Genomic DNA, 20,000 nt, shown 5'->3' on the forward strand with positions numbered 1-20,000 from the left:
ATGATAGCGATGTTGATTACAGGGATGATGGTGATGGTGATGTATGATGGTGATGATGGTGGAGTGGGGATGATGATAGTAATAGCTGATGTTGATCGTAGTAAGGAAGAAGATGAAGAGGATGAGAATCATGTGGTGATGATTCAAGATTATGGATAATATGATGATGATAGTATTATAGATGTTATGATGATAGTGAAGATTATGATGAAGAAAAGGGAGTGATGATTGTAACCGAGCTGAGAGAAAAAAGGAACAGGATTGTGATGATGAGAAGGAGGAGAAAGAGGATTGTCATAATAATAATGTTAAATATACTAATGATGATGATCATGATGGCTTTGAGAAAAATGAGAAAGAAAAGAACTTTGCTTTCTCAAAAAGCAGAATTTTTTACTCAACGAAGTCAATGGTATCTTAAGCGATTTGTATCCGCCAAATCTTAAACCTCACAGTAGAAAATTGACTTAAAAATATACCCATAGTGTAACCTATATATATATATATATATATATATATATATATATATATATATATATATATATATATATATATATGTATGTATGTATGTATGTATATATAAATGTGATATATTTTTTAGGGAAAATTACATCGATAATAAAGATTTCCATAGTACCGCCTGCGTTTATAAAATTAAATCGGATATTGACATAATTTTCCCTGAAAAAAATAAATCACATTTTACAGCTTGTATGTATATAATTAAATCTGATATTGACATAATTTTCCCTGACAAAAAAAAAATATATCACATTTTACAGCCTGTGTATATTATTAAATCCGATATCGATATCATTTTCCCTAGAAAAAAATATCACATTTTACAGCTTGTATGTATATAATTAAATCTGATATCGATATTCATTTTTCCAAAATTACATCACATTTACAGTCTGTATGTATATAATTAAATCGCATATTGACACAATTTCCCCCTGAAAAAAAATATATATATCAAATTTTACAGCCTGTATGTATATAATCAAATCTGATAGACATAATTCTATATAAAAAAAAACTCTATCAGTCATAAATCCATTCATAATCAAATCCGCAGTATATTCCTCCCACGCCAGACTTCTATGAAGTCTCTTATCAAGTCACACTACTCCATAGAAAACCTAGAGCCGAGTTGAATGCGTTACACAGAGTTCCCCCTCCTGTGGTAATCCCTCGGGTCACACTCCAAGCAGATACCGAACCCCCAAGGAGGAGTTTTGATCGCCAGATAAAGTAAAGTGGCAGATGGCTTTAATCGCCAAAGCCCTGGCCTCTTTGAAATGGGATCTCTGGAGATAAGGTTATCATTACCTTTCGTGTGGCTGCGAGTTATATTAAATAAAGAGCGGAGAGCGGCAGTAGTATGTTTTTGATTGTAGGAGTTGTGAAAGGAATAATAATAATAATAATAATAATAATAATAATAATAATAATAATAATAATAATAATAATTTGGCTGGGAGTTATATCGAATGGCGAGCAGGGAGATGAGAGTTATATTAAATAAACCGCAGAGAGCAATAGTTTGTTTTTGAAGATAGGAATTGTGAAAGGAATGGTAACATTGATAATAATAATAATAATAATAATAATAATAATAATAATAATAATAATAATAATAGTATAGCTAAGAGTTGTATTAAATTGGGAGCAGAGAGTAGTATGGTTTCATGATAGGAATTGTGAAAGGAATAATAATAATAATAATAATCATAATAATAATAATAATAATAATAATAATAATAATAATAATAATAATAATAACATCCCTTATTTCAGCTCAGGGCCATATACAGAGATAAACAATGCAGAGACAATACAGTACACAAAATTAATATACAGGGGTTTGAGTGAACAGTGAATCTCTATATAATAATAATAATAATGATAATAATAATAATAATAATAATAATAATAATAATAATCACGGTCATCACTGGGAACGTTACTTGTACTATTCTGAGGATGCTTTGTAATTCTAAGTCATAAAGTCCTAATACTTATAACATTATTAAATAATAAATACTTACAATATTATTGAAACCTAATACTGATAATATTATTGTCACCGTTTCATCCAAAGAATATAATTCTGCAGAGAAAGGTTTGGCAATGAAGCTATGATAATCGGAGCTAAATCTGAATGCAATATTTCCTTAAACTTCTGTAGGCTCTCTCTCTCTCTCCGCCCTGCAATAAAAACTGCTGAAGGCCATACCCACAGATAAGGTCGAAACATCTGTAATCCTCTGGAGAGGCGGGAGAGACTATAGCCTTCCCGTATTACATCTTACAAGTGTTCAGTTCTGCCTTGTGGGTTTTAGGGCCCCACTAAATCAAGGACTTCATGCTCCTCCACCCCACCCCTTCTAAATCAAGGACTTCAAGCCTGACTTCGTCTATCGCTTGGACGTCACTTTTCATCTTCTCAATGACCGAGGCGTTGGCAATATGGATCTTATATATCGGAACGAAGGACGCAGATGATGATAAAATAGGATGTGAAAGGACAGAGAGAATATAGGCTGATATATGGGTATCTGTTGCCCTTTTATCTAACTTACGTTTTTCTTTTTCTATAAAAGAAAACTCTTGTGCCGGCCTTGTCTGTCCGTCCGTACTTTATTCTGTCCGCTCTTTTTTCTGTCTGCACTTTTCCTGTCCGCACTTTTTTTTCTGTCCGTACTTTTTCTGCCCGCCCTCAGATCTTAAAGACTACTGAGGCTAGAGGGCTGCAAACTGGTACGTTGATCATCCACCCTCTAATCATCAAACATACCAAATTGCAGCCCTCTAGCCTCAGTAGCTTTTATTCTATTTAAGGTTAAAGTTAGCCATGATCGTGCGTCTGGCAACGATATTTAGTGAATTCACGGTGGACTTTTTAATTGATGTATGATTCTCATCTGTCAGTTTGTTTATTTACTTCGAAGTCATTTTGGCGTCAGGAGTGCCACCTTACGGTGATCATGTTTAATGTGTAATTTTTATTCTGTAGATAAACAAAGAATGAAGAGTACTTAGAGGATTTGCAGATCTGTTATTTTGTTAATTTACATTCGAAGTCATTCGGCATCAGAAGTGCCAGTCCCTGATGATCACTAGTAATGTGCAATATTAATGTTTTTAGATAAAAGAAAAAGTTATTAGAGGATAAACTTGTCGTTCCATGACAAAAAAAAAAAAACAATAAAAAATAAATAAAGCTATACATTTCATTTTAAATTGTGGGTCACTTTTAACGTTTCAATAATAGCGTTTTTTAGATAAGACAAGTAAAAATGCTCCCAAGTTTTTTTTCGGCGCAATCTAGTTTTCTGTAAGCTGCTACAGAGTATAATCAAGGCCACCGAAAATAGATCTATCTTTCGGTGGTCTCGGTTTAATGCTGTATGAGCTGCGCCCCATGACACTTTAACCTAGGCCCGGTGGTGGCCTATCCTATATCGTTGCCAGAAACACGATTATGGCTAACTTTAACCTTAGATAAAATAAAAAAAAAAAACTACTGAGGCTTGAGGGCTGCAATTTGGTATGTTTGATGATTGGAGGGTGGATGATCAGCATACCAATTTGTAGCCCTCTAGCCTCAGTTTTTAAGATCTGAGGGCGGAGAGAAAAAGTGATGAGAGAAAAATGTACGGACAGAATAAAGTGCGGACTGACAGACAAAGCCGGCACAATAGTTTTCTTTTATATATAAAAAATGAATAGACTTAGAGGACATAAAGATTGTCCCCTGAAAAATAAAAATAAAGGTATATATTTCATTTTAAAATGTGTATTCAGAGTAATGAAAGCGACCATACACTACCAGTAGACCCTCCTAAACCCCAGTAAAGTACCAGTTTTACGATCTTTAAAACGCGCGAGGCACAATAGACCCCTCTTCAACCCCTGAAATATTGAAATGCTCTAACCGGGCCATTTCTCAACTCCCCCTTTCAACTGCGCCCCCTGAAACATCACCTCTCTGTCCCTATCAGTTTTGTATACCTCATCTCCCCTTCCCCCGTCCCCATTACTCAAGTATACCATCTTCCCCCACCCCCTTCTCCCTCCCTGTGTCTGGAGATTCCCTAGTCGAGCCACCAACCCCCTTCAAAGCCTTTAGTAACTCTTAAAACACTCGTTTCCATCACGAAGTTGAGTAGGCGCCGTCGTAAAGTATCTTTTAGGAGTTTGAACGAAGAGGTGTGAAATTTAGTGGAGGCCGGAATGATGATTCTCTCGAGGTCTAAGTTACGTCCGCGGGGCCACTTCTATATTTTTGTCTCGGCTATTAAAACTCGAGGCGAATAACTGTTACTTATAACTTTATTCGGTCTACTGCTTGAACTTTTCTAAGTGGCGGGCCGCTGGCTGCTGAATGGGGCCCTTCAGATTTTACTTTATGGGCCGTATACCTTAAGTAGGCCCTCTTTTTTTAGGCATTATTATGACTTCAATTACCCCCTTGCCCTCCCTCTCCCTCCCTTCCCTGTCCGGATCTACCCATGGGCCCGTTTCCCCCAACCCCCGTGTTCCTTATCTCTCTGATTGGGTAAGGGGGTCATGCCCCTTCTTCCCCCTCCCTCCGCCCACCACCCCCAATCGCCCTCATCGCCGTCCCCTGCCCAAATCGCCCATGGCCCCGTTTCCCCCCTGTTTCTTATCCCTCCGAAGCGGCAAGGGGAACCATACCCTTCTCCCTTCCCCCTCCCTCTGTCCATCACCCCCAACCCACTCCCTGCCCATGGCCCCGCTTCCTGTTCCTTATGCTTCATAGTAAGGGGGTCATACCTGCTCCCTTCCCTACCTCTGCCCATCACCCCTACCTCTTCCCCTGCCCAAATCGCTCATGGCCCCCTTTCCCCCCCTGTTCCTTATGCCTCTGATGGGGTAAGGGTGTCATACCCTCCCCTCCCCTTCCCTCTGCCCATCACCCCCTACCCTCTCCCCTGCCCAAATCGCCCATGTTCCTCGTGCCTCCGAGGGGGTAAGGGGGCCATACCCTCCCCCTTTCCCCCCCTCCCGTCTAACCCAGCCGCCCTCACGACAAAAATTATGGTATTGATTTCTGAGTCGCCTACGACGGTTTACTGACCCAAAACGTAATGATCCTCGGGGTTATTTACGTCCTAAATTTATAGCGAAGTAATAGGCCTGAATAGGCCTAAGACACCGTCTTTTAGTGATATTTCATTTTGTGGAAATGCCATTACCTGCTCGCTTTTATGGCCGATGAATTATGAAGATGTTTTTCGTTATGGTGCTAAGGAACGAACGGGAGGGACATTTACATCACGATATATCCGTACAAATCATGAATGAATTCATTTATGTACATACACACATACATACATACACATATACATCACACGCACACGCACATATATATATAAAGTATATATATATATATATATATATATATACAGTATATATATATATATATATATATATATATATATATATATATATATATATATTGTACTGTACATATATATAATATATTTTATATATACATATATATGTATATATATATAAATATATATATATATATATATATATATATATATATATATATATATATATATATATATATATATATATATATATGTGTGTGTGTGTGTGTGTGTGTGTGTGTAATCATTATACACATGTTAAACAGATGAAGGAGACGACAGAACACCCTCACGACCGCAATGGCTTACACCACGATATTCGGAAAATAAAAAAAAAATCTAAGTCCCCCCCAAAAAAAATCAATCTCACTTGTCTCAAGTTTATATACTAACTATACGCTCACTAAAGCATATTCTCTGAATACTTAATAGCGAGAAGGTGAGTTTGTTTTCGTTTGAATATCTGAAAAATATGATCCATAAATTTAACTTCCCAAGTTTGTAATATATGCATATCAAACTGCTCTCTTGAGAAGCCGCAGTCAGTACTCTCTCTCTCTCTCTCTATATTACTCTGAAAAATGATATTTGATAATGAAAGGAAGGAATTCTCTGAAATGAATTACACTTTTTGCTATTCCAAAGTGGAGCTGGTCAGTAACTTTTAAGAAAAAAAAATTACATTTGCAAATGCAAATAAGTTTAACCCAATAAAGTAGATATTTAGAAATTCTAAATATTTAGAAATTCTCTTTCGTGATGAAAGCCGTATGTAAATCTGAAATCTTTTATAACTAACTTCAAAAGAACTATTTACGTTCAAAACATTTCAATACTGTTAAATTCTCTTGAACAATTCTGATATTCAGATATAATAAACTAAAACTAATCCTTTCTCTCCGAATGCTGTTAATAATGGTACTGATAACAGCAATGATAATAAGAAAAAGAGTCCTGTGTATTAACTGTAATGCTTAATACGTGAATACTTTCGGTAAACAAAGGTAGAATTTATTTTAAGCTTAAAGAATATTAGTGACGCCCAAAGCTTTCGATGCCACAGAAACTACCCATGAACAAACAAGTAAAAAATGCGCCGAAGTTTCTTTGGCGCAATCGAGTTTTCTGTACAGCCGCTGCACCGAAAATAGATTTATCTTTCGGTGGTCTCAGTATAATGCTGTATGAGCCGCGGCCCATGAAACTTTGACCACTTTCCGGTGGCGGCCTGTCCTATATCGTTGCCAGAAGCACGATTATGGCTAAATTTAATCCTAAATAAAAATAAAAACTATTGAAGCTAGAGGGTTGCAATTTTGTATGTTTGATGATTGGAAGGTGGATGGTCAACATTCCAATTTGCAGCCCTTTAGCCTCAGTAGTTTTCAAGATCTGAGGACGAACAGAAAAAGTGCTGACAGAAAAAAGTGCGGACGGACAAAGTCGGCACAATAGTTTTCTTTTATAGAAAACTAAAATGCGTGATTATTCTTATATACCTGCTCCCAGATATCAAAACAAGTCATTGAATTGATGTGAAAACAAAAATGAGTTTAAAAGATAGATAAAAGATAGTATCTTGCATCTTGCTTATCTTAGAAATTTAATTTTGGTGTTTTTAGAAAGAAGTCTTTCTATTTTCTTCTAACAGACAAAGTGATTTCCACATAGTGAATTAGCATTTAACCTTCTCTCTCTCTCTCTCTCTCTCACTCTCTCTCTCTCTCACTCACTCACTCTCACTCATGTTTTCTACCCACAATGATTTACTCATGGTGGCTTAGCATTGAACCTTTCTTCTCCCTCTCTCTCATGTTTTTAATGCCCAGTAATTTTTTCTTCATAGTGGATTAGCATTGAACTCTCTCTCTGATTCTCGTGGATTTCTTCATGGTGGATTAGCATTCAACACTCTCTCTCTCTCTCTCCCCTTGAACGGGCAAAAGCTGAAAACCATTTAGATGCACAGGCACTCATTGACAGCCGAACCAAAGCCGAGGCCCTTCAGCGCCATCAGAGCGCGAAATATATTGTACCTAAATTGGCCGCCACTTGATGAAACTTACGAATCCGAGTGTAATTCACGCACTTAAGGCTTTTATAAGTGTGAAGTGAATGATGCGAGCCCATTCGTATCTCCTTGCGGTATCCCCGCGGCGCGGTATATCCTCCTCCTTCCCCTCCTCCTCCTCCTCGAGGCTCAAGAGTTTAATTATATTGATGGTCACTGGGTAAACAGGATAATTCGAGCCTGCTTTGAGAATTCGCCAGCCCCGTCAAGTTGGGCGTGAGTTACTGTGTCTTCACGCGAGGTGGGAAGGATATGATAACTTATCCTAATCCTCCGGTTAATAGGGATTGGTTTGTTGTGGTTATGTTATGGCTTGAGTGAATAGACAGGATAGGTGAGATTGCTGGGGGGTTGGGGGGATCTGATGGGGTGGGACTTCCACCCTTTTTGCTAATTCAGTATCATTCAATGGCAGAAGCCTTGCTGATGCCGTGTCAATAATGTTAATTAGACAATTGCATTTATATCTCCGTATATACACTTGTTCTATAAAGGGCATAACAAATTAGTTTTGCTAAAAAGTCAACATTCAAGAAGTATGTATATATATATATATATATATATATATATATATATATATATATATATATATATATATATATATTATATATATATATATATATATATATATATATATATATATATATATATATATATATATATATATACATATATATATATTATATTATTAATATAAGAATATTAGATATTTAAGCAGCATATGCCATGTATATCGGTAATACATGACAAATATGTATGATAGGGCACTGAAATAGATATTTTTTCCTGTCAAAATGACATTGGAGTAAGAATGAGGGACATTATTATTACATAATTCTTGAAGAGCTAGAGAGTGGTTGGTACTTATATAAGAACATAAGAGACCCCACGAAAATAATCTTCCTTTTCACCTGTTGGGAAGCCACTAAGTCCTCACTGGTTTCTAGTGAGAATATTTTTTTGCTTTTAAAATCCTAGAATTTTCTGCTTCCTATTCCTATGGGGATGATTAGTTTATGCTATGTTTGTTCAAATATTTCGATAAGGCCACAATATTATAAGTAATTTTTTTCAGTACTGAATACTTTGTGAACATACAACTTATCAAAATTATCAGTTTGTGCCTTGAATATTCTGGTAATCAACACTCCAGTGAATGTTTAATTCCGGTTCGTCTATTCCGCATCATGCAAATGAAATGAATTTGTGTAAACTTTAGTTCCCCAATAATTTCCTCAGAATGCTCATATTTTTCCTCATGTATACCTAAGTATCCGTATGGATATAATACATGCTAGGTTAAAGAATATAGAAATAAACGTCACGAACATCGTGAGAGAACAGAAATGCAATTAACATAACAAAGTTAAAATCACTGAAGGGATGATATGACTTTGCCTAACCAAGTTATAACCTATTTATCTTTCATGCAGATGACAACCAAGCATATAAATAAAGAGTAATCCTCTTTTTTTATTCTCTCTCTCTCTCTCTAATGCAGATGACAGCCAGGCACATAAATAAGGAATAATCCTCTCTCTCTCTCTCTCTCTCTCTCTCTCTCTTTTAATGCCTTCTCTCTCTCTCTCTCTCTCTTTACCGATAGGAGATCTTGATTTATTGATTCAACAAGAGATCCCTTTGGCCCCAAGGCGACATCTGTAGTTTAAGAGAGTAAATCAAGTCTCTTATCACCATCCGAGTAATGGGTTGATGGGGGGTCGTTCCCTGGGGGTCGATCCCTGGGGGTCGTTCCCCAGGGGTCGTCTCGACCAAGATAAACAAGTTCAGATGCTTTTTTTTTTATTTTTTTACTTCTTCAGGTTCTTTTTTTTTTTTTTTTTTTAATCTGGGTACTTCATCAACTGGAGGTCTCTGATGAATGTAGGTTTATGGTTTTTTTTTTTTTTAGTAAAATAATTTCTTAATTTTCGTTTATATAACTTTCATTTTTTATATTTACTTTTCATATAATAGATTTCTTTACATGTTTTTTTTATCAATCGTTCGAGATTTCTTGTTTTGATTTTTTTTTTTATCTCGTATCGAATATCTATTGGTCTCACTATATAAACAAATTCAGACTTTTTTATTTCACTTTCTAATTTTTTTTTTTGTATATCGTATCGAATATTTGCTGGTATGTCTTTACAAACAAATTCAGAAGCCTTGTCTTGTTGTTTTTTCTTGCTTTGTTTTTGTTTTGTGATTCATTCTTCGTTTACCTGGGTACGTCATCAAGATGGAGTCTTCGTTGAATCTAGTTCCTTTTGTATTTTAGTAAAGTAAATGTTTTCATTTCGAATATTATATGCAAATTTACTTTCCCTCTATCCAACGTCCAACCTTATTTACCAGGACTCTGCATTAAAAGATCCATCCCATTTTGGGGTCCACTTCATCAACTAGATGTCTCTGTAAAATTGACTACAGTTTCTCCTACGTGGTCGTAAAATGAATTCTTAGCTTTGAATGTCACTTTCAAACTTGCATTTCCTCTCTCTGGTTTCTAAACTGATTTAACGGTTTGTATTTAATGGCGTCATCTGATCTTGTGGATACTTCATCAGTTGGAGGTTTCTGGTAAATGTAACTTCTCAGGTTTTTGGGGTAAAAGGGAATTCGTATTTTCAGATATTTTGATTGGCTCTTCCTTTATTTATCAACATCTCGTAGGTATGCATGTACAGTGAGTTAACAATTTTGCATATCAAACTAATTATGTTTGTCATGTAGGTTACGTACATGTAATTCTACATGACTGGTACAGAAAATTTTGATTTCGTCAAAAAAATCCTGCTTTTTTAATTTTCTGTAAAAGAAAACTATTGTACCGGCCTTGTCTGTCCGTCCGCACTTTTTCTGTCTGCACTTTTTCTGTCTGCACTTTTTCTGTCTGCCCTCAGATCTTAAAAACTACTGAGGCTAGAGGGCTGCAAATTGTTATGTTGATCACCCACCCTCCAGTCATTAAACATACGAAATTGCAGCCCTCTAGCCTCAGTAGATTTTATTTCATTTAAGGTTAAAGTTAGCTATAATCGTGCGTCCGGCAACGATATAGGACAAGCCACCACCGGACCGTGGTTAAAATTTCATACAGCATTATACCAGACCACCGAAAGATAGATCTATTTTTGGTGGCCTTGATTATTCACTGTACAGAGAACTCGATTGCGCCGAAGAAACTTCGGCGCTTTTGTTACTTGTTAATCATAATTCTGGACATTCCATCAACTGAAGTTCTCCCCTGAGTGTAGTTTTGAAGTTCTTGTGGTGAACTGTATTTATGAATTCGAATTCAGCTAATCTTCTTTTATATACTTTTCTTATATACTTTTATGCAAAGAGTTCGTAATTTTTAGTAATTTAAAAAAAAATCATGTTGTGTAATTTATATTACATACACATCTCCGTAGGATTTAAGACTTCGTCTTAGGACTCTTAACTTTTATTTTTGTGTTGACAAAGAGACGTGCAGTGCCGGCCAATAAAAACCCAAGCCTTTTAAAGGATGACAAGTGTGTTAATGATCTTTACACTCCCAGCGATTACAGATTGGTCTCCCGAACAGAGACAGGGCGAATGATTAGAGGAATAGTGACGATGGCACAGAATTCTACATTCGGGGAATGAATAATTGATAGTTGAGGGAATTCTACTTTCTGGAAGTAAATGATTGACAGTTGAGAGAATTCTATATTACGGCAGTAGATGACTAACGTATGATAGAATTTGACAGTTGACGGTTGCGAAAGTCAACGATTGACAGCTGATACAATTCTAATTTAAGGAAATGAATGACTGACAGTTGAAAGAATTCTGGTTGTGAAAGTGAATGAATGACAGTCAAAAGAATTCTATATTGAGTAAGTGAATGATTGACATTTGATAGAATTCTATGTTACGGAATTGAATGATTGGCAGTTGACAGAATTCTACATTGCAAATATAAATGATTGACACTTGATAGAATTCTGTATTACGGGAATGAATGATTGACATTTGATAGAATTCTGTATTGCGGAAATGAATGGCTGACAGGTGATAGACTTCTATATAACGGAAGTGAATGATTGAAAGTTGACAGAATTCTACATTGCGGAAGTGAATGATTGACAGCTGACAGAATTCTACATTGCGGAAGTGAATGATTGACAGCTGACAGAATTCTACATTCTGGAAGTGAATGATTAACAGCTGACAGAGTTCTACATTGCGGAAGTGAATGATTGACAGCTGACAGAATTCTACATTGCAGAAGTGAATGATTGACAGCTGACAGAATTCTACATTGCGGAAGTGAGTGATTGACTGCTGACAGAATTCTACATTGCGGAAGTGAATGATTGACGGCTGACAGAATTCTACGTTGCGGAAGTGAATGATTGACAGGTGACAGAATTCTACATTGCGGAAGTGAATGAGTGACAGGTGACAGAATTCTACATTGCGGAAGTGAATGATTGACAGCTAACAGAATTCTACATTGCGGAAGTGAATGATTGACAGCTGACAGAATTCTATATAACGGAAGTGAATGATTGACAGGTGACAGAATTCTACATTGCGGAAGTGAATGATTGACAGCTAACAGAATTCTACATTGCGGAAGTGAATGATTGACAGCTGACAGAATTCTGCATTGCGGAAGTGAATGAGTGACAGCTGACAAAATTCTACATTGCGGAAGTGAATGATTGACAGGTGACAGAATTCTACATTGCAGAAGTGAATGATTGACAGCTGACAGAATTTCACATTGCAGGAAGTGAATGATTGACAGGTGACAGAATTTACATTAGTGAAGTGATTGATTGACAGCCGACAGAATTTACATTGCGGAAGCGAATGATTGACAGGTGACAGAATTTCTACATTGCATGAAGTGAATGATTGACAGCTGACAGAATTTATATTGCGGAAGTGAATGATTGACAGGGTGACAGAATTCTACATTGCGGAAGTGAATGATTACCAGCTGACAGAATTTACACAGGAAGTGAATGATTGACAGCTGACAGAATTCTACATTGCGGAAGTGAATGATTTACAGGTGACAGAATTCTACATTGCGGAAGTGAATGATTGACAGGTGACAGAATTCTACTTTGCGGAAGTGAATGATTGACAGGTGACAGAATTCTACATTGCGGAAGTGAAGACTGACAGGTGACAGAATTCCTACATTTTGCGGAAGCTTTTTGAATGATTGACAGGTGACAGAATTCTACATTGCGGAAGTGAATGATTGACAGCTGACAGAATTCTACATTGCGGAAGTGAATGATTGACAGGTGACAGAAGTCTACATCACGGAAGTAAAAGACGGACGTGGAGTTTGGGATGTCCACAATATATCTGAACATTCCAGCAACTGAAGAAGGCCTTGCTACCTTTTGTATCAGTCGTATTTAGTTCCTTTGTGTATTCATAATTCTTATCTGTTTATCTTTATATATCTTCTTCTCTAGTTTCCCTTTGCACTGAATTATCTGAAGTTATAGTTGAGGAGCATTTTATGACTTTCATTTGGGTTGTATAATTAGGATGTGTTATTTAACCTCTCGTCATATTTTGCTTACCCGTGGTCCATATTATTATTATTGTTATTATTATTATTATTATTATTATTATTATTATTATTATTATTAAAAAAGTGACTTCTAATCAAGATATATTGGGAAAAAGTATCATAGTTTTTTCCTTGTTTCCACCCTATTAAATTTAAAGTTCTTAAGTTTAAGTTTTCCAGTTCGTCTTTATTATTCTTTTATCGCTGTTACCTGTCAGTTTTTTAATATTTATATTCCCTGTTTATGCCCGCAACTAGTTCTGTATCTTCTCTTATTCTATACGTCTTTTTAATGCCTCTCAGTATTCTTTTCCTACTTCTGATTATGTATTCGAGTAAGTGTTAATTCCTTATCTGCGAGTCAAGAAATATATTACAATGAGGTTGGGTGGGTGGGTGGGTGGGTGGTGGAATTGGAGGGGGAAGCGGGGGGAGCTAAGGACGGCGTTCATCATACAACTAAGTACATAAAGAATCTGAAGCCTGTTTTCTTCCAGAATTTATGACCGGTCACTGAATTCATTACAGCTTAGCGTTTTCTTGATTTAATTCGTTAAATTTCTAATGTGGTTTTGGTATCGTAAAACTTATTCCATAAATTCAAACTCCGTTTTTCTTTTTTTAAATTTTGTAACCAAGTACAGAATTAGTTTCAAAATGGAAAGTTTAAATTTTTATGTTAATATAATTTTTACGGGTGTATCTATCTCTGCCATTGATAAAGATGCGAAGTATTGATCACAGTTTCATTTTAGCAAATGAAGTACGTAAGGCCTTGCTTGTCAAATTTCAAATTACTTGATAGATATCAATCAGTCAGCTAGTTACTTCAATCAACAATCAATCGCTCAATTAATCAATAAACAATCAGTCAATCCATCAATAATCAATAAGTCAATCAGCTGATCAGTTTAAATCGATTAAGTATATTGTGTGGGATATTGTTGGTTTGTTGAGCTTCAGAATATTGTTTAATTTTCATTGCTATACATATGTGTAGGTTTTGTGATTATAAGTATACATGATATACGTATGTGTACGTTTTGTGATTATAAGTGTGCATGGTATACATATGTGTAGGTTTTGTGAGTATAAGTGTGCATGGTATACATATGTGTAACTTTTGTGAGTGTAAGTGTGCATGGTATACATATGTGTAACTTTTGTGATTATAAGTGTGCATGGTATAGCTATATGTACGTTTTGTGATTATAAGTGTGCATGGTATACATATGTGTACGTTTTGTGATTATAAGTGTGCATGGTATACATATGTGTACGTTTTGTGATTATAAGTGTGCATGGTATACATTATATATATATGTATATATATACGTATATACTGTATATATAGTATATATATATATATATATATATATATATATATATATATATATATATATATATATATATATATATATATATGTATGTATGTATGTTTGTATGTTTGTATGTTTCTAGTGGATTATAAGTGTGCATGGTATACATACATTGTACATAAGTGTGTATGGCTCACTATACGTAAGTGCAAATGTGTACTAGCAAGAGCTAATGAGCAGAGCAAACATGCCCCAGCATAATGAACACGTACATTTACCCTCCGCGTGATATACAAGATGTAATACTCGGCTTAATCAGTTAGGGGGGGCGGTGTTAACTCCGGTACCCATCCAGAGATACTCCAGGCGCCCCGCGAGACTGACAAACACCCCGTATCCCGGATGAAAACGCGCCATTAATCCTTTAATCCCCAATTAGCAAACAGTCAGCCCCTTTTAATACTTACCAGCGCAAACACACATCCGCCATTGACCTAAGCCACCACGTCGGGTCTCCTCCTCGAGGACTAATAACGCCTCTGTGTCCCTCTCCCGCAAGTGCCATAATGGCCTGCGCTGGCACCTCCGCGCTATCGCTCCAGCAACGGCGAGATTGTGGAGTTCATTGCAAGACGCCTGCTGCAGCATCTTGAGTGCTGTGGCAGAGATGGGGAAGATGGAGAGGGGGGAGGCACAGGATCATGGGAAGGGTGGGGGATAGGGAGAAAGGGGAGGAATGGGGGGGGTCTCTTTGAAAGGGTCCCGCTGTAGTAGTTCTGGCCCGAAGTTTATCTTAAGAGCGGCTGTTTTGACGGGAACACTCCATAAATAATGTGCGCAGGTTCCCTTAGCAAGAGGGCCTTATCGCTCAGCCCCGTTAATAACTTGACTGAGATGTAAGGGAAAGAGACGATGTCGGGAGTCTCCCAAACGGCGACGTTGATTAGCGCCGAGGTAATTTGTTTCCCGTCTTTGATAAAGGCTGGTGTGTCAATAACGCTTCTTGTTCAGGGCTGCTGCGAGTGAATTTGTGAAGGGGTGGTATGCAGATTAAAAAAAGAAAAACCATTCACTATGAATGTTCAAGCATTATAAAAAATTCACGGCTTTGGCACACTGCGTTTTAAGTTAAATTCACCTATACTGTTTGTTCACCCAGAACTGAATTTAAGGTTCCAGTGAGCGCAGCTTAGTCTTTAGTACTACTTCTCAAGGAAAAAATTCAGGTTTATGTACTTAAAGCTGACACTTAAATTCACCTATACTGTTTGTCTCCTTACCCAGGAACTGAATTTAAGGTTCCTGCAAGGAAAAAGGTTAGTCCTTTTGAAGTACCTCATGAAAAAATCACAGGTTGGCATACTGCTTTCTAATTTAAATCCCCCCACACTGTTTGTCTCCAAGGACTCGAACCTGGGGTTCCTACAAGGACTGATGGTTAGTCCTTTTAAAAATACCTCGCACAGGCTAGGTGCAAGTTGTTTTAACCTAAGTCTGATTATTTAACTATCATCATCTTACGCTTCCGTTCTTATCTTTACTATGTCTGGCAAGTTGATCTGCAATTCTGTCAAAGGAATGACCTTCATATCTTCACCTCCAGTTTGTGAGAAAATGTCACTTCTACATCACTTCCTTTTCGCTCTTAACCTTCTGTTCCTCTCTCTCTTACTGTAACCTCTGTTTTCTCTCTTCTTATTGACATCTTTCTTTTTTTTCTCTCTCCTTGCTGTCCCTTCTCCTTTACTCCTGTTCAACGTCATTCCACATGACCTCATACCTTTTTTTCTCCTCCTGTTCTTCCTCCTCATCAGCCCCCTCATCCTCCTCTTCCTCTTCCTCTTCTTCTTCTTCTTCCTCTTCACCCTCCTCCTCCTCTTTTTCTTCCTCCTCTTCTTCCTCCTCCTCTTCCTCCTCCATCCTTCTCCTCCTCCTCCTCCTCCTCATCCTCCTCCTCCTCCTCCTCCTCTTCTTCTTTTTCATCTTCCTCCGCCTTCTGCACCACTTCCTTCCTACTCCTCCTCCTGCACCACTTCCTTCCTACTCCTCCTCCTGCATCTCCTCCTCCTCTTCTTCTTCCTCTTCCTCTTCTTCTTCCTCCTCCTTCTTCTCCTTCTCTTCCTGCACCACCTCCCTCCTCCTCCTCCTCCTCCTCCTCCTCCTGCAGCCGGTCAACTCAAACCTTCTTATCTCTCGTCACTCGAGATTATTTGCTTATGGGAATGTCTGTGTGATCATAACTCGAGGGAATCTTGATATATTGCCAGACGCCTGGTCGTCTTGCCGCCCTTCCCCCCGCCGCCCCCACCAAAAAAAAAAAAAGAAAGGATATGAAGTCCACTGCGTCGGTCTAATGAAAATGGCTCTCTTGCAAAGGACTCTTGGTGAAGTTAGGGCGTCCGTTTACCTCCGCCTTCTTAGGAGGCCCTTGAGGGAACGTGAGGACCTTCTTCGAGGAATTGTTCGAGGCGTGAATTATAATCGAACTAGTTTTGGAGGGGCGACTGAGATCACAGTGCCAATAAGGCTGATTTGTGCTCATATACATATAGCAGTATATATATATTTATATATGTAAATATATATGTATATATTTAAATATAAAATATATATATATATATATATATATATATATATATATTTATACATACATGTATATATATATATACATAATTTATATATATATATATATATATATATATATATATATATATATATATATATATTTATATATATATATATATATATATATATATATATATTATATTATTATATATATATATATATATATATATATATATATATATATATATATATATATATATATATATATATATATATATATATATATATATATATATATATATATATCTCAAAAAAATGTTTAACCACAAATTACATGTACTATTCATTTCACTACACCTCGAGAATAACTTACACCCGAGGGGAATTATACCTGATAAGTACTTCGGCACCAGTACACCAGTGGGATTCGAACTCCTGCCGGGTTTAGAAACAGCGAATGTAAAGTGACTTTCACCACTGAGCCGGCGGGCAAAGCCACTGAATTCTCCTTAGGTGTAATTCATAGTATAGTGAAATAGTGTATAGTGAAATGGATATCACACGAAATGCGTGGCTTATTATTTGTGAATATAAAATATGTCAAGGTGCATGTGATGAAAATTTATATATAACAATTATTATTCCCTCGAAAACTTCAGTTTTGTATGACGCAAATGGACGATATTAACATCAAATACGCATTGAATTTGAAGTTAGATATAACAATTATTATTCCCTCGAAAACTTCAGTTTTGTATGACGCAAATGGACGATATTAACATCAAATACGCATTGAATTTGAAGTTAGATAAATCCTGACGTCGGTCAAATAATAATTTCAAGGACACATTCAACAAATGAAAAATTGAAATACAAGTCCCTATTGAAACATTTAGTAAGTAACTCAATTTTGTGCAAAGTTTGCCATCCCACCTAAAAAAAAAAAAAATCACAAGAAAACTCATTCGAAAGCAAATCTTCTTCACAGTACTTTAATGTCTTACTTGTATTTTCCCCCGACATAAATTTATCAACACTTGAAAGTTCAACAGCTGACACTACAAGCAGGCGCTGCAGACGAAAGGTTCAATAACCCCCGAGTTGTGCCTGTTCAGACATTGGTACCGTTAACGACCGTCTAAGAAAAGCAAACTGTGAATGAACAACGTAAATCTCGGCGTTACAAAAGCAAGCACGACCGTGCTTTCAGAGAAATCTAATTTCACGAGTCAAGAATAGATTGTCCGAAAAAATAAATAAAAAAAAAAGAATAGACAGAATCCTTTTTCATTCCTCTGTGGCGTTTCGTTCTTTAGCGATGTCACTTGCACTCCGATGCTCTTTTATTGTGAGTTTGGAATCCCCACCGCTGCTGCTGCCGCAGCGCCTTCTGCGAGTCTCCTGCAGTAGGTGACAAAGATGAAGATTGATGCAGGTCCTCAGATAAAGTCACTTGACGCTGCCCCAGGAGAGAGGAAGAAATGTGTTTCTTTTTCAGCCGTCCACCAATCACCTGAGGGATTTGAGAATAGAGAGAGAGAGAGAGAGAGAGAGAGAGAGAGAGAGAGAGCAAAAATGATAAGATTGTTTCGAGCGGGACTTTGCAGGATCACCCTCGGAGGATCGACACAAATACCCTCCGGAGCGTTCCTGACTTCGCGTAAGTCTCCTCAAATCTATTGGTCGTCGCCCCTCGCGAAAAGGGAAGTTATTTGGATCTCCGTGACCTCCCTTCCCCTGTCCTACCCCATCCCCCTCCTCCTATCCCTCCCCCCTGAGGGGTATAGTCTACCAACAACAACACCTTGGCACCCAGAGAAATCAAAACAAACTGCTGCAGTCGGGGTGGTAGACCACACACGCGTTTTTACACAAAGCGACACATTTTTCTCCCATGAAGAAACAAAGTACAACCGCCAGCTTTGACTGACCTTCCTCCTCCTCCTCCCCCTCCTCCTCCTCCTCCTCCTCCTCCTCCTCTTCTTCTTCTTCTTCTTCTTCTTCTTCTTCTTCTTCTTCTTCTTCTTCTTCTTCTTCTTCTTCTTCTTCTTCGTTAGAGTCGATTTCCTAAACTGCCATTATTTCTCGTCAGCCTTTTGCCTTGAACACATGTGATCGCCTTTTGTGTCAAGTTGATTCAAATATGTGGCAGCTCATCCGTACCGTCAACAATCATGTTTGTCAAACCTTTTGTAGGAGGGAGGTAATGGCAGTCAGGACCTTTATATTTGAATATTCTTCAATCTGAGTTGACAATTTCCTACATTATTTAATAAATATGTGACTTAGAATGTTCTAAAACATTCTTTCATATGAACTGAAACGACATTACCATATTTACGTTCTCTGCGAAAGATATTAAATCGAGTAATTATTATTGCAGAGAGCTATGTAAAAATCTTTTGTCATTATAAAGTCGTTTTTGCGGAGAATATGGAAATACATGAGTAAATTCCACGTACCTGAGTTCAAAATGTTAAGAAAGTTTGACCTTCAAAGCAAAGATGTTAAGACAGCTACAGGCCCCACCTCTGAATGTCTGCGTCATTTTACATTTCCAGAATATATAAAACTTGAACAGGCGTCATACTCTAAAGCAGGAACTATTGTCGTGCTTGGGTAAAAGCATCAGCGGTTATAAATTCAACTGCTCCTAGCTAAGGTTTTGTGAAAGCATAATTTTCTAAGGACGTCAATTTGAAATGAAATTTTGACTTGCGGGAGAAAGGAAATTGTCGACTCAAACATAATAATTTTGGGAAATCATAGGATGTGTTAATTCAAACCTGTGTAAAATGAATAGTTTCGTTTTATATTTTGTCTCCACAATATCTTTATTAGGCATACAGATCTTGTCTTGTTTTAGCCCTGGAATCATTACGTTAATCTTGCTGCTCCGCAAAGTCCTTAATAATAATAATAATAATAATAATAATAATAATAATAATAATAATAATAATAATAATAATAATAATAATAATATATACCCACAAACACACACTAATATATTAGATATATATATGTGTGTGTGTGCGTATGTATATATGTACATATGTGTGTATATA

This window comes from Macrobrachium rosenbergii, chromosome 21 (assembly GCF_040412425.1).
Source record: "Macrobrachium rosenbergii isolate ZJJX-2024 chromosome 21, ASM4041242v1, whole genome shotgun sequence".
Taxonomy (NCBI): Eukaryota; Metazoa; Arthropoda; class Malacostraca; order Decapoda; family Palaemonidae; genus Macrobrachium; species Macrobrachium rosenbergii.